The 13547-nt window shown below is 34.1% G+C and overlaps 1 non-coding gene across 1 annotated transcript; it reads right to left on the reverse strand.

Moving 5' to 3' along the window:
- Positions 1 to 9849: 9849 nt before the first annotated feature.
- LOC136396477 (U6 spliceosomal RNA) lies at positions 9850 to 9956 on the reverse strand. The gene has a single exon (XR_010749763.1). It is a non-coding gene; the product is annotated as a U6 spliceosomal RNA (small nuclear RNA).
- Positions 9957 to 13547: the final 3591 nt, after the last annotated feature.

Here is a 13547-nt window from a genome sequence, read left to right on the forward strand (position 1 = left end):
GTGTGATGAAACTAACACCTATAGCATACACTGAACACTCATTCAATATCCTCTATTTACTTGTGTGTAAAAGGTTAAAAGTCCACACTTTTTCTAACCAATGTTATCAAAGTAATATCTAATTTTTTTCTAGAAATATATTTTTATTTATACTAATCTACAAAACATTGGACAAATTATATATTCTTTATGTGCCTTAAACTCACATATAATAGAGCAGAACAATAATACTTACCTAACAAGACATTTAATAAATAAAGACAATACATTTCAAATATTTCATAGGATGTTTGTTCATAGATATCTCAATTATGAGCTACTATTGTCATTTTATGAATATGTTAGTATAAATTGGTCTTTGAATGTTTTAGCTTTTACATCTTTGTCCATATAGTGTTACAAAAGGGAGTATTTTTGCATTCCTTCTACCAGTAAAAATTTAATATCTCTTCTAAAAAACTGATTCAATTTTAGCATTTCTGCCAATAATTCTCTAACTCATATCACTTAATATGTAAACTATTTTTGTATCAACCCTATATTTTCTTACTGCATTCCTGTTACAATTGCTTTTTTTAATACTATAATTACTAATAGATTTACTGTGTATTATTTCACCTTACTGAACTTGTAGCTTGTTAATTTCAGTCTCATTTTTCTTGTTTCTATCCCCCATAGTTCTTCCAGAGATAAACTGACTTCTCCTCCCATCCAAGCCTTCATTGCCAGTAACCAGACCAAAACTGCAATAAGAATCAGTCAGTATTTACTATTGCCAGCTTATCAGTGCTTCTGCGTATGCGTATACTTTTATATACACCCAGCCACTGTGGAAAGCAGCATTCAGTTACCTAAAAAAACTAAAAATGGAATTTCCTTATGACCCAACAATTCCTCTTCTTGTAATATAGCCAAAGAAACCCAAAACACACATTCAAAAGAATATATAAGGCCTTAGCTAGTTGCTAGGTGGATAAGAGCATCATCAGCCCAGTGTATGAGTATCTTAGGTTTGATTCCCAGTTAGGGCACACAGGAGAAGCAACCATCTGCTTTTCTCCCCCTCTTTGTCATCCTTCTCTCCCTTGTCTCCTCCCACAACTAATAGCTTGATTGGTTCCAGCTTGTTCCTGGGCACTGAGAATAGCTCAGTGAGCACAACAGCCTCAGGTACTAAAAATAGCCCTGTACTCGAGCATAAGCTTCAGAAGGGTTGCCAGATGGATCCTGGATGGGGCACATGTGGAAGCATACCTCTCTATCTTTCCTCCTCTTACCTAAAAAAAGAAAGAAAAAAATAAAGAAAGAATATATAGACCCATATGTTCATTGCACTGTTATTTATGATAGCCAAGATATGGAAGCAGCCCAAGTGCCTATTAGCTGATGAGTGGTTAAAAAAGCGCTGGTACATTTATACAATGAAATACTACTTGGCCATGAAGAGGAAGAAAATTTTTGTGTGACAGCATGGGCATGCCTGGAAACATTATGTTAAGTAAAATAAGCCCATCAGAGAAAGGAAAGTACCATATAATTTCACTTATATGAGGAATTTAATGAATAAAATAAACTAACAAACAAAATAGAAAAAGACTGATAGATACACAAAACAGCCTGACTACTGTCACAAAGGAGGGGCTTTGGGTACTGGGTGAGAAAGATGAGGAAATTAAGCAAAGAAAAGCACCTAATGAACACAGCAGACAGTATGGTATTACCAAAGGGAAAGGGGGTTGAAAGTGGTACATGAGGTTAAAGGGGGTGTGGCTGGTGATGGAAGGAGACTTGACTTAAGGTGGTGAACTCACAGTGCAAAGTACAAGTGATGTGTTGTAGGATCATACACCTGAAAACTATATAAATTGTTCACCATTGTCACCTCATAAATCCAATTAAAATAAATTTTAAAAAATTTCTACCTAATAAATGCAGGAAAGAAAAACAAAGAATGATGTGATATTTATAGACAGTGGAATACTATTCAGCCATAAGAAAAGATGAAATACTGTCATTTGCATCAACATGGATGAATCTTGAGAATATTATGCTAAGTGAAATAAGTTGGATGGAAAAAGTCAAGAACCATATGATTTTACTCTGTATATTATAAAACTGAAAAAAACAAATGAACACATAAAATAAACAACAACAAAAACTCATAGACATGCACAATAGTGTGGTGGTAATCAGAGGGGAAGGGCATTGGGGAGGCAGTGGTAAAGTGTAAAGGGGGCCAAATATATGGTGATGAAAGGAGATTTGACTTTAGGTGGTAAACACACAATGTATACATAATGTATTATAGAATTGTACAGTTGAAACCAGTTTAATTTTATTAACCAATGTCACCCCAATAAATTTAATTTTGAAAAAGAATACGTAGGAGGTAGGTTTATGGGGATGTTCATCCCAGCGAAAACCTCCAGTCAGTAGATATAGTTTGTGGAAGTAAAGAAGCCTCCAATAGAATGACATTGGGTTCTGCAAGTACAGCACTCTGACACAGTGAGAAAGGGGAATAGTGAGGACAGAATATTAGCAATCAGCCTTAAGGCTTTAAGAAAGTCAAAGGTTAAAATTTATGAAGTAAAAATACTAGAAACCATTTTGTTTAGCTTCATTTCACCCCAATGTTTTTCAAAATTATCACTTTAACTGAAATTATAAATCACACCTAATACACAGGATCAGTCTGCAAGACTTAACTAAGGTCTGGGTGTCCATGTCCCTGTGTGTTTCCTCTATAGCACCTTCTCCCTACATATACATTCTCAGGATCAAGCACATATGGAGCACAGATGGGCAAGTATGACCCACTGCTCATTCCACTCTGCACAGAACACTAATTTTTTTCAGTGATGGACATAGGACTGACTATTAGGTAATCATCTCTCTAGTTTCAGCCATTCAATCACTTGGCTCAGAGAATTTGAGCCTAAGTGTCTTGTTTTTTATTAAATAATCTTTGGGTGACACTGGTTAACATAATTAAACAGGTTCCAGGTGTTCAATTCTACAACACATCTTCCTACATTGTATTGTGTGTTCACCCTTTCAAATCAAGTCTTTGTCTATCATCATTTGTCCTCCTTATATCTTCTACCTCCAAATGTCTTATTTTTGGCATTATATGATATAAATATGAACAGATGGTTGTCAAAGTTGTTTACATTGCAGTTTTATATTAAAATAAAACAACACATTAAAATCTAATATATGAAAAAAGCTAGAAACCAAACATCTCGAACCAAAGCCCATTGGAGACTCATGAGCTTTGATATCATATCACCTCTGCGCTGGATGCCTTCAGTGTACTCCGGAGTCATTTTCTCAGGACCCATGAAGCTCAGGTATATACAGAGAAAAAGTGCTTAAAGTCAACTGCTTTTTAGAATGTCCCTTCAACTAATCTGAAAGCTCCAGTTTGCTAATACATAATTCTCTATTTTCCACTTCCACGGGTAAAACTCTACCTACTGTAGTCTAAGGCAAATAATTTCTAGAAAGGACATCAGGTACCATTGTTTCACTTCTGTTTTGTAATGAGGGGAAGCTACATGACCAGATTTATAAAATAATTTAATGTATGTCCTTCTCCACTTGAAGCCTCCACACAGTCCAGGTGTCCACACTGAGGATACTTGGTAGACTAGCAACAATCATTTTTATAACATTTCTCTGCTTTTTATCTCTCCAGTTAGTGCTCTCCTGTTATTTTCTGACTCTTTAATAGCAGATATCTAGGCCAGTCACAAACCAGACAACATATGGATAAATCTTCATGGCTTCATCCCCTTGAAACAGATTATTTCCAGTGTTGTTGATTAGCAACATTGTTAACCAAGTGAATGAAAATATCTTACCTTCCACATCTTTATCTACATTGCATATTCTATGAATATATATTTAACATTAGTTGATCTGGCACGGGGAATGTCAATGCCGTCTTTAGTTGTTTTCACATATGACTACTAAAAATAACAAAATTTCTTCTATTTATTGACCACATAGGCTTTATCTTTTGTACTGGCTATTCATTTTTCTGTGCTCATTCCTTAATATTTTATAGGGGTTTTCTTTTTAAAATATATATTTTGGACATTTGACCTTTGTTATTCATTTGCATTGTGGCATTATTTTTTGTTTATATTTGTCTTTATATTATCTTTTAAGAGGACAAGTTAGTAATTTTTTTTTAATTTTTTTTAAAGACTTTATTTATTCAATTTTCAGAGAGGAGAGAGAGAGAGAGAGAGAGAGAGAGAGAGAGAGAGAAAGGGGAGGAGCAGGAAGCATCAACTCTCATATGTGCCTTGACCAGGCAAGCCCAGGGTATCGAACAGGCGAACTCAGCATTCCAGGTTGACGCTCCATCCCACTGTGCCACCACAGGTCAGGCCGACAAGTTAGTAATTTTAATATGTTAGTTTATTTTCTTTAGATGTCTCTTAATAATTATGTTTGTTTTTCTTGTTTTGGTATTCAATAGTCTATTTGCCATCTTTTTATTGATAGAGATTTTGTCATAACAAATTATTATATATTATATATATTGTGTCTATTTATGTGTTTTTATGTTCATTTGTATTGGTCTGTATAAGTGCAGTATTGAAGAGTGTTTATTTCCTAAAGTTTATTTCTAACTAATAAGGAATGCTACCAATCCCTTTTGAATTTCATAAACAGTTCTGGGGCATTTAATTCTAACTGCATTAAAAACCTAGATTAACAGTGGCCAGGACATGGAAACAACCAAAAAGCCCATCAATAGATGACTGGATAAAGAAGATGTGGCACATATACACTATGGAATACTACTCAGCCATAAGAAATGATGACATCGGAACATTTACAGCAAAATGGTGGGATCTTGATAACACGATACGAAGCGAAATAAGTAAATCAGAAAAAACCAGGAACTGTATTATTCCATACGTAGGTGGGACATAATAGTGAAACTAAGAGACATTGATAAGAGTGTGGTGGTTACGGGGGGGAGGGGGGAATGGGAGAGGGAAAGGAGGTGGGGAGGGGCACAAAGAAAACAAGATAGAAGGTGACAGAGGACAATCTGACTTTGGGTAATGGGTATGCAACATAATTGAACAACAAGATAACCTGTACTTGTTATCTTTGAATATATGTATCCTGATTTATTGATGACACCCCATTAAAAAAATAAAATTATTAATAAAAAAAAACAACAAAAAAAAACCTAGATTAATTTTTGAAAGATATATTATCTTTTAGATACTGTATCCTCCCATCCATAAACATATAGCATCTACTTATTTATTAGAGTTATGTTTTCATGTTTTTTAATTTTGCTTTGTAACTTTTCTCAGAAAGTTCAGAGATAATATATATATTTACCCTAGGTGCCTTAGAGTTATCATTGCTATTGGAGAAGGGACCTTTATTTTTTCTAATATAATTAAAAATTTTACTAATTTATATAATCATATATTTGATTAGTTTTTATACTTTAATGTTAATAGACTTTTAATGTTAAAGTAATATGTTTATTTTGCATTAATGTTTATTTTTATTTAAAAAATAAACAATAATTTTACCACCACTGAAGATTTTTTCAAGCTATCAGTAAACTACTATAGCTACTAATGCTTACTTTTATCGTATTATGTTATTTCATTGTAATTGAAATTCAAATAAAAGTATGAACACTCCATGCATTATTTTCTGTTTTTTATCTTTTGTTCAACAGGATACTTTTGAGATTCAGCCATAGTGTAACATGTACGAGGAGACTTGTTTATTTTTTACTGTTGTGTAATAGAAAGTCGTCAATATATTATAAATTGTCTTCCACAGTACATTTGGCTTCTTTCTAATGTTTACTTGTTATGAATAAAAATGTTGTAAATATCTGTGTAAATATCTATTGCTTTATTTTTATACTAATTTTTATTGAAGTGGCATCTGAGTCATCAGGGATATTCTAGCTTTAGTAGATGTTGCTGTGAAGTTTTTCAAAATTAATCAACAAATTAATAATCTCATTGACAATGTATGAGGGTTCTATTAACACAGTTTTATTATTAATACATCATATTTTTAGTTATTAATTTTAGTCATTCTGAGGAGTGTGTTCTGTAATCTCATTGTACTTTTACTCTTCTCTTCTCTGATGATTAATGATGTTGGCTATATTTTCATATGCCTATCTTTATGGTCTCATATTTAAAGTGTTTGTATAGAATTTCTCCACCTTTAAACAGTATTTTTGGCTTTTTTACTGATTTCTAGTGTTTTTATATATTCTGTATACAAATTACTTTTAGATGTATTTATCCAGAATATTTTCTTTTCTTTGAATCACCTATTGACTTTAAAGATGATATCTTTTGATGTTTCCTTCTTCAAATATAATATTGGTTTAAAATATTGTATTAGTTTTTGGTGTACAATAGAATGATTCAAAATATGTACCTTAAGATTTAATCAATACAGTCTCCTAAGTACTTGTTACTATGCATATTTATTGCAATATTAACTATATTTGCCTTCACCTTTTGCATCCATTTCCTCCTCCTCCTCCCCTCCGGCTACCATCAATTTAATCTCTATTTTGGTGAGTCTGATTTTGTTTTGTTATATTTTGTTTTAGGTTTCACATATAAGTGAAAAAAAATCACACATTATTTGTCTTGTTTTGTCTGACTTATTTCACTTAGTATACTACCCTCTAGGTCCATTCATGTTTCACATGTGGCAAGATTTCATTATTTTTATGGCTTAGTAATAGTCCATTTGTTTGTGTGTGCATGTATGTATGTGTGTGTATATATATGCGTTTGTGTGTGTGTGTGTGTGTGTGTGTGTGTGTAGGTATCTTCTTTATCCATATATATGTCACATCCTCTATATCCAGTCATCTATCAGTGAACACCTAGGTTTCTTTCACATCATGGCTATTGTAACTGATGTCTCAATGAACGCAAAGGTGCATATATCTTTTTGGATCTCTTCAATACTCAAAAGTAGAGTTGTTGGGTTTTTATGGTTGTTCTATTTTTAGTTTTTAGAGGAATCTGCATACTGTTTTCCATATTCACTATATCAATTTACAAACCCACCAACAGCATGAGGGTTCCCTTTTCTTCACATTGACTACAACATGTTATTTGTTGACTTTTTGATACTAGCCATTCTGACGGGTATGAAGTGATATTTCATTGTGCTTTAGTTTTGCTTTTTTCTTATGATTAGTATCATTGAGCATCTTTTTATATGTCTATTGGCCATTTATCTAAATGTGTTATTTGGAGAAAGGTCAATTCATGTCTTCTCTTCATTTTTAATTGGATTTGTTTATTTGTTGCTGTTATTGAGTTAAGTTACATATTTTGAATAACTAGGTAACCTTTTATTATGTGTATCATTTGAGAATATCTTTTCCCATTCAATAACTTGTCTTTTTGTTTTGTTGATGTTTAAATTTGCTGTGCAGAAACATTTTAGTTTGATATAATTCCATGTTTATTTTTTGCTTTTGTTTCCTATAATTATGAAGACATATCCACAAAATTATTACTGAGAGCAATCTCAGAATCCTTCTTATATTTTTCTTTAGGAATTTTATGGTTTCAGAAATTAAAATTAAGTCTTTAATTCATTTTATGTTTACTTTTGTATATGGTGTAAAAGTGGTCTAGTTATATTTTTTGCATATCTGTCTAATTTTCTCAACACCACTTATTAAAGAGACTGTCATTTCTCCACTGTATAATTCTTATCTAGTAGATTACTTGACTATATGAGTGAGGATTTAATTCCCAGCTCTCCATTTCTTTCCATTGGTATCTATATTTTATTGGGTTTTTTTTGTGTGTGACTGTATCATGCTGTTTTGATTATTACAGCTTTGTAGCATAATTTTGAATCTAGGGACGTGATACCTCCAATGAAAAGTTCTTCATTTTAATGAATCTACTGTATAATTATATTTTTGTGATTATTGCTTTATGTTTACTAATATTTAAAATATATTTTATATATTATGTTATTCCATGTTAGGAAGAAGTTCCACACACTGTTGCATTTTTTGAAAATATGAATTGCTTTAGTTTTTATGTTAAGATAATAAAACCTAATCAACCTCAAGTTAAAATTTTTATACAGAGTAAATTAGAATTAGTATTTTTTTATTCTTAACTTAACTTTACAGGGGTGACATTAATAAAACTAAAAATATAATTATATAGTTTTCAAGTGCACAATTCTATGATACATCAGTCAAGTTTTATTCTTCTTTGTTTTTCTTTTCTCATGAATATCTAATTGTACTAGCACTATTCATAGGGGTGGAAACATTTTCATAATAATATTTTTTCTTGCAGTGTTATAAAAACCTTGACTTTGAAGATCAATTGCATAGTTTTTCTTGTTTTATGGTTGAAAGCTTGAATCATTATATTTAAACTTTCTTTTTGTTTGATATGTGTATTTAAGAGTATTAAATTTATCCCTCAGAATTACTTTATCTATGTCGCACAAATTTTGTTATTTCACAATTTTATTATTTTCATTTCAAAATATTTTTTGAATATTTATTGTAATTATACTTTATTTTATGAATTATTTATTTGTTATTTGTTTTATTAATAAATACTTGAGGTTTTTGATAAACTTTCATATTGAGTGTTATTTTATTTCTACAATAATTAGAAAACATATACTATGTCAGTTTCTAAAAAAAAGTTATTAATGATTATTTTGTGGCCCATAATATAATTTATTTTACTTTTTTGTTATTGCATGAAAAGAAATGTGTGTTTTACAGTTATGTGTGTGGAATTTCATATATATATTATATACAACTGCTCACAAAAATTAGGGGATCAAAGAATGTGCAGATACTCCAGTACTTTCAGGGTTTTGTATAGTGCATTTTCACCAATGAAATAAAAGTTGTTTTTACATTTCATTTGCATAATCAAACAACTTTTTTTGACTTGTCATTTGTTTTTCTGATGTTCTTGTTAAACAAGTCAAATGTTTATTTTTTTAATCACTTTATATTCATTTTGAAATATCCCCTAATTTTTGAGATATATAATATATCATTTTGCTAAATCTATGTGCTCTAGTTGACCAATGTCATCCCATTAAAATTAATTGTCTAAATAAAACTATTAAAAAATAAAATAAAATGTTAAAATCTTTTTAATTCTCAATTTTTAATCTACCAACAGAAGAATGTTAAAAATCTCAGTGAGTTTTATTTTTTCTCTCTCTATTAGTGTTAGTTTTTAATTAATAAACTTTAAAGTTATGCTATAAGTCTACAAATTTAGTTGACTATTTTGTCATTGTAAAATGTCTGCTTTATCATTCATAATACCTCTTGCCTTAAATGTCTCCCTTATTTATAGTTAATTTTGGTATATATATATATTTTAATTATTTTTTATTAATTTTAATTTATTGTGTTAATGTGGATTCAAGTGTCCCACTGAATACATCACCCTCACCCTCCTTCCTCGTGTTCCTATTTACATCCCTTTTCCCCACCTACTCCTAACTCCCACACCCTTTCTCTCTGAGATTTGCTGTCCTGTCATCTGTATCTCTGTGTCATGTATATATAATTTCACTAATCCCTTCACCTTCTCTGATCCCATCCCCTCATCCCACTTCCCTCTGACAGTTGTCCCTCTGGTCCCTGTGACCCTACCTCTGTCTCTATTTTGTTCCTTAGTTCACTTTGTTCCTTAGATACCACATTTAAGTGAAATCATATGATATATGTCTTTCTCTGCCTGGCTTATTTTCCTTAGCATAATAGTCTTCAGGTCCATCCATGTCATTGCAAAAGGTAAAATAAAAATTATGGAATGCTTCACAAATTTGCATGTCATCCTTGCACAGGGGCCATGCTAATCTCTTCTGTACTGTTCCAATTTTAGGATTTGTGCTGCTGAAGCGAGCACTATATTTTACTATCATATTATTTTCATTATTTTCTGTTTTGTATTTAAAATGTGTTTTTAATGACTGCTCATATTTTGACCATGTCATAAAATTTACTGAGTTCAATGTAAACATAGTCATACTACCTTCTCTTGGGTCAATTAAGGTGTGTTTTTTTAATTAATAATTTAATTTTAAGTTAGTTTTAAAAGTTGTTTCTTATAAACATCAGATTAGGTTTCATTTTCTCTCCCTTTCTTTATATTCTATGTCTCTCAGTTGGATTCTTAATCCATTCACATTTACTGTTAATATTGATAAAATTACATTTACATCTACCATCTTGTTATTTACAGTTGTTTATTTTCACTAATTTACTTATTTATTTTTAAATTTTATTGAATATTTTGGTGTGATACTGGTTAGTAAAATTATATAGCTTTCAGGTATATAATTCTCTAATAAAACATTATCTGTGTATGGTATTATGTATTCAGCACCCTAAGTCAAGTCTGCCTCCATTATAATTTCTTGCCCCTTAACTCTCTTCTATACCCCCTTACCACTCCCTTTTCCTCTTGTAATCCCCATACTAGTGTTTGTGTCTATAACTTATTTGCCTAATCCCTTCAGCTTTCTGTCATATCTGTTCATTTCTTTCTTTTAATTAATTAATTTATTTATTTATTGTGTTTACATAAATTCTAGTGTCTCCCCAAAAGCATTGTATTTCCCTCAACATTGCCTTTACTCCCCCTCCCAACAGCTTCCTCCCCTCTTCCCTTCAGGTTTAATTTCATTCCTTAGTTCACATTGTTCCTTGGATTCCTCAAATGAGTGAGGTGATATATTTTCTTTCTCTGCCCGGCTTATTCACTCAACATAATAGTTTTCAGGTCCATAATATTGCTGCAAAATGTAATATTTTTTTCTTTCTTATAGCCACATAGTATTCCATTGTATATTTGTGCCACAACACTTTAATCCACTCCTCCAGGGTAGGACACTTGGGCTGTTTTCAGATCTTCGCTATTGTGAACAATGCTGTCATGAACATGGGGGTGCATTTCTTTTTTTCAGTCATTGATATGGTGTCCTTGGGATATATTTCTATAAGTGGGATGGCTGGGTTATAGAGCAGTTCAATTTCTAATTTTTTGAGGAATCTCCATACTGTTTTCCACAGTGGCAGCACCACTGGGCATTCCCACCAGCAGTGCAGGAGGGTTCCCCTTGCTCCACATTCTCGCCAGCAACTATCATGTGTTGTTTTGTTAATGAGAACCATTCTGATCAATGTGAGGTGCTATCTCATTGTGGCTTTAATTTGCATTTCTCTAACAATTAATGATGTTGAACATTTTCCATCTGTCTGTTGGTCATCAATATGTCCTTTTTGGAGAAGTGTCTATTCATTTCTTTTGCCTATTTTTAATTGGATTGTTTGTCCTCCTGGTGTTGAGTTTTATAAGTTCTTTATAAATTTTGGTTATTAACCCCTTATCAGATGTATTGTCGAATATGTTCTCCCATTGTGTGGTTTGTCTTTTTATTCTGTTCATAATATCTTTAGCTGTGCAAAAGCTTTTTAGTTTGATATAGTCCCATTTGTTTATCCTGTCTTTTATTTCACTTGCCTGTGGAGATAAATCAGCAAATATATTGCTGCAATAGATGTCAGTGAGCATACTGCTTATGTTTTCTTCTAAGATGCTTATGGTTTCACAACTTACATTTAAGTCATTTATTCATTTTGAGTTTATTTCTGTGCATGGTGTAAGTTGGTGGTTGTAAAGCCAGAAGCCATGGCCAGGGCCACTATCACAACAGCCTGGCCCATGCAGGCTCACATTGGATTCGGACAGTCGGTAAAGAAACAATGGAGCCAAAAACTGATAGGCCATTTTCTTTAATTCTAGCTTGCACCTGGCGGGCAAGTAAAAACACACACTGGGCTCTAAAACCCACTCACATTCAGTGCTCACAAGGCCACTGACTTATCCGAGTTTCCTAGAATCAAAGGTTTCTAGCCTTATTCTCCTCAGTTCCCCATCTCCTTCCTTATCCCAGATACAAACTCTGCACAAACTGGCATCTCACTCAGCACTCCACCATCTTGGCTGCTTCTCTTGGCCACATGGCCTCTTTCTGCTCTCTGCTCTGCTCCCTCTGCTCTCTCATGCTAATCATCCCAGGAACCAAGAGAGCAAGCTCCTGTTCTGCCCCCATTTTATAGTGTAGATTCAAAACCTTTAATCCAATGTACAAAATAGGGAAGTCTCTAATACAAAGTCACTTCTCTGAGGCATGATTGGATTGTACCAACCCACATCAAAAATGGGTGGAAAAGGCTTAATCCCAAAACCAAGCCCCAGGCTACAAGGATTCTCAACACACATTAATATCACCTGGGCAATGGCCTCTTTAACAAAGTGAGCATAATACATTTTATCTGCCCAACAATCCACCCCTATGCTCACTTTACTACCCACAATCTATACCACCGGCATCCCTGTGCAAGGAAATTAGAACATCACACAAATTACAACAGCAAAAATCATACAGTTTCAACAATTACAAAGGCACATTTCACCAATATCTGAGCACTTAGCCCAAAGTGCAAAATGTCCTCGGCCTTCTTTCTAGCCACGGGAAAAGCTTCCCGGGGTAGGGGACTGCTTCCAGCAAAGCCACCCCCCACCCCCATCAGGGTATTTCACATTGTCCAAAATCCATAATCCATAAGTCCATCCAACAAAGGAGCCAATGCCCACTCCTGTCGTAGTCCAGGAAATCAGTCCACGCACATGGGGCATCAGCCACCCCCCTCATTCCTGCCGTCCTGGCAGGTCTTATACTGTCCCAAAGAGGAGCACATGGCAATGGCAGTCAGCATTTCCATCTCTGCTCCAGAGAGTGTGGCCAGCCCTGTGTCCCAAAATCGCAGACCTACCAGGGCCGTAGTAGGTGCTCCTTCCAGCTGGGCTCTCATCTTCTGGAGACTGTGGATTACAACTCCAGCCCAATTCTCCTCATCCTCCTAAGAGGAACTGAAAACACCAGCTCGCACTGCCGGGCTTGAGTACCAGGCCGCTGACGCCCTCTGCTCCGCAGACCTTGCAGCTTCAGCCTCAGCCTCAGCCTCAGCCTCAGCCCCAGCCTCCTGCCGCTGCTGGCTCTCCGCAACATCCAGGGCAATCTGCAACTCACAAACCTCTGAATCCTCCTCCAGCATTTGCTCCATTTCCCGGCAAATCTCGAACACCTGGTTCAGCCTACGATCCCCAAAAGGACAGCCATGGGGAACCCTAACACTAGCCAGTCCTCTACTCCACCACTCAAAGGCTCCTTGCCGATCTGTTTCGAATCCTGCCACAGACTACGCCAAATGTAAAGCCAGGAGGCACGGCCAGGGCCATGACCACCATCACAGCAGCCGCCTGGCCAATGCAGGTTCGCATTGGATTCGGACAGTCGGTAAAGAAACAATGGAGCCAAAAACTGATAGGCCATTTTCTTTAATTCTAGCTTGCACCCAGCGGGCAAGTAAAACACACACTGGACTCCAAAACCCACTCACATTCAGTGCTCACAAAGCTACTGACTTATCT

Source organism: Saccopteryx leptura, chromosome 2 (genome assembly GCF_036850995.1).
Source record: "Saccopteryx leptura isolate mSacLep1 chromosome 2, mSacLep1_pri_phased_curated, whole genome shotgun sequence".
Lineage (NCBI taxonomy): Eukaryota > Metazoa > Chordata > Mammalia > Chiroptera > Emballonuridae > Saccopteryx > Saccopteryx leptura.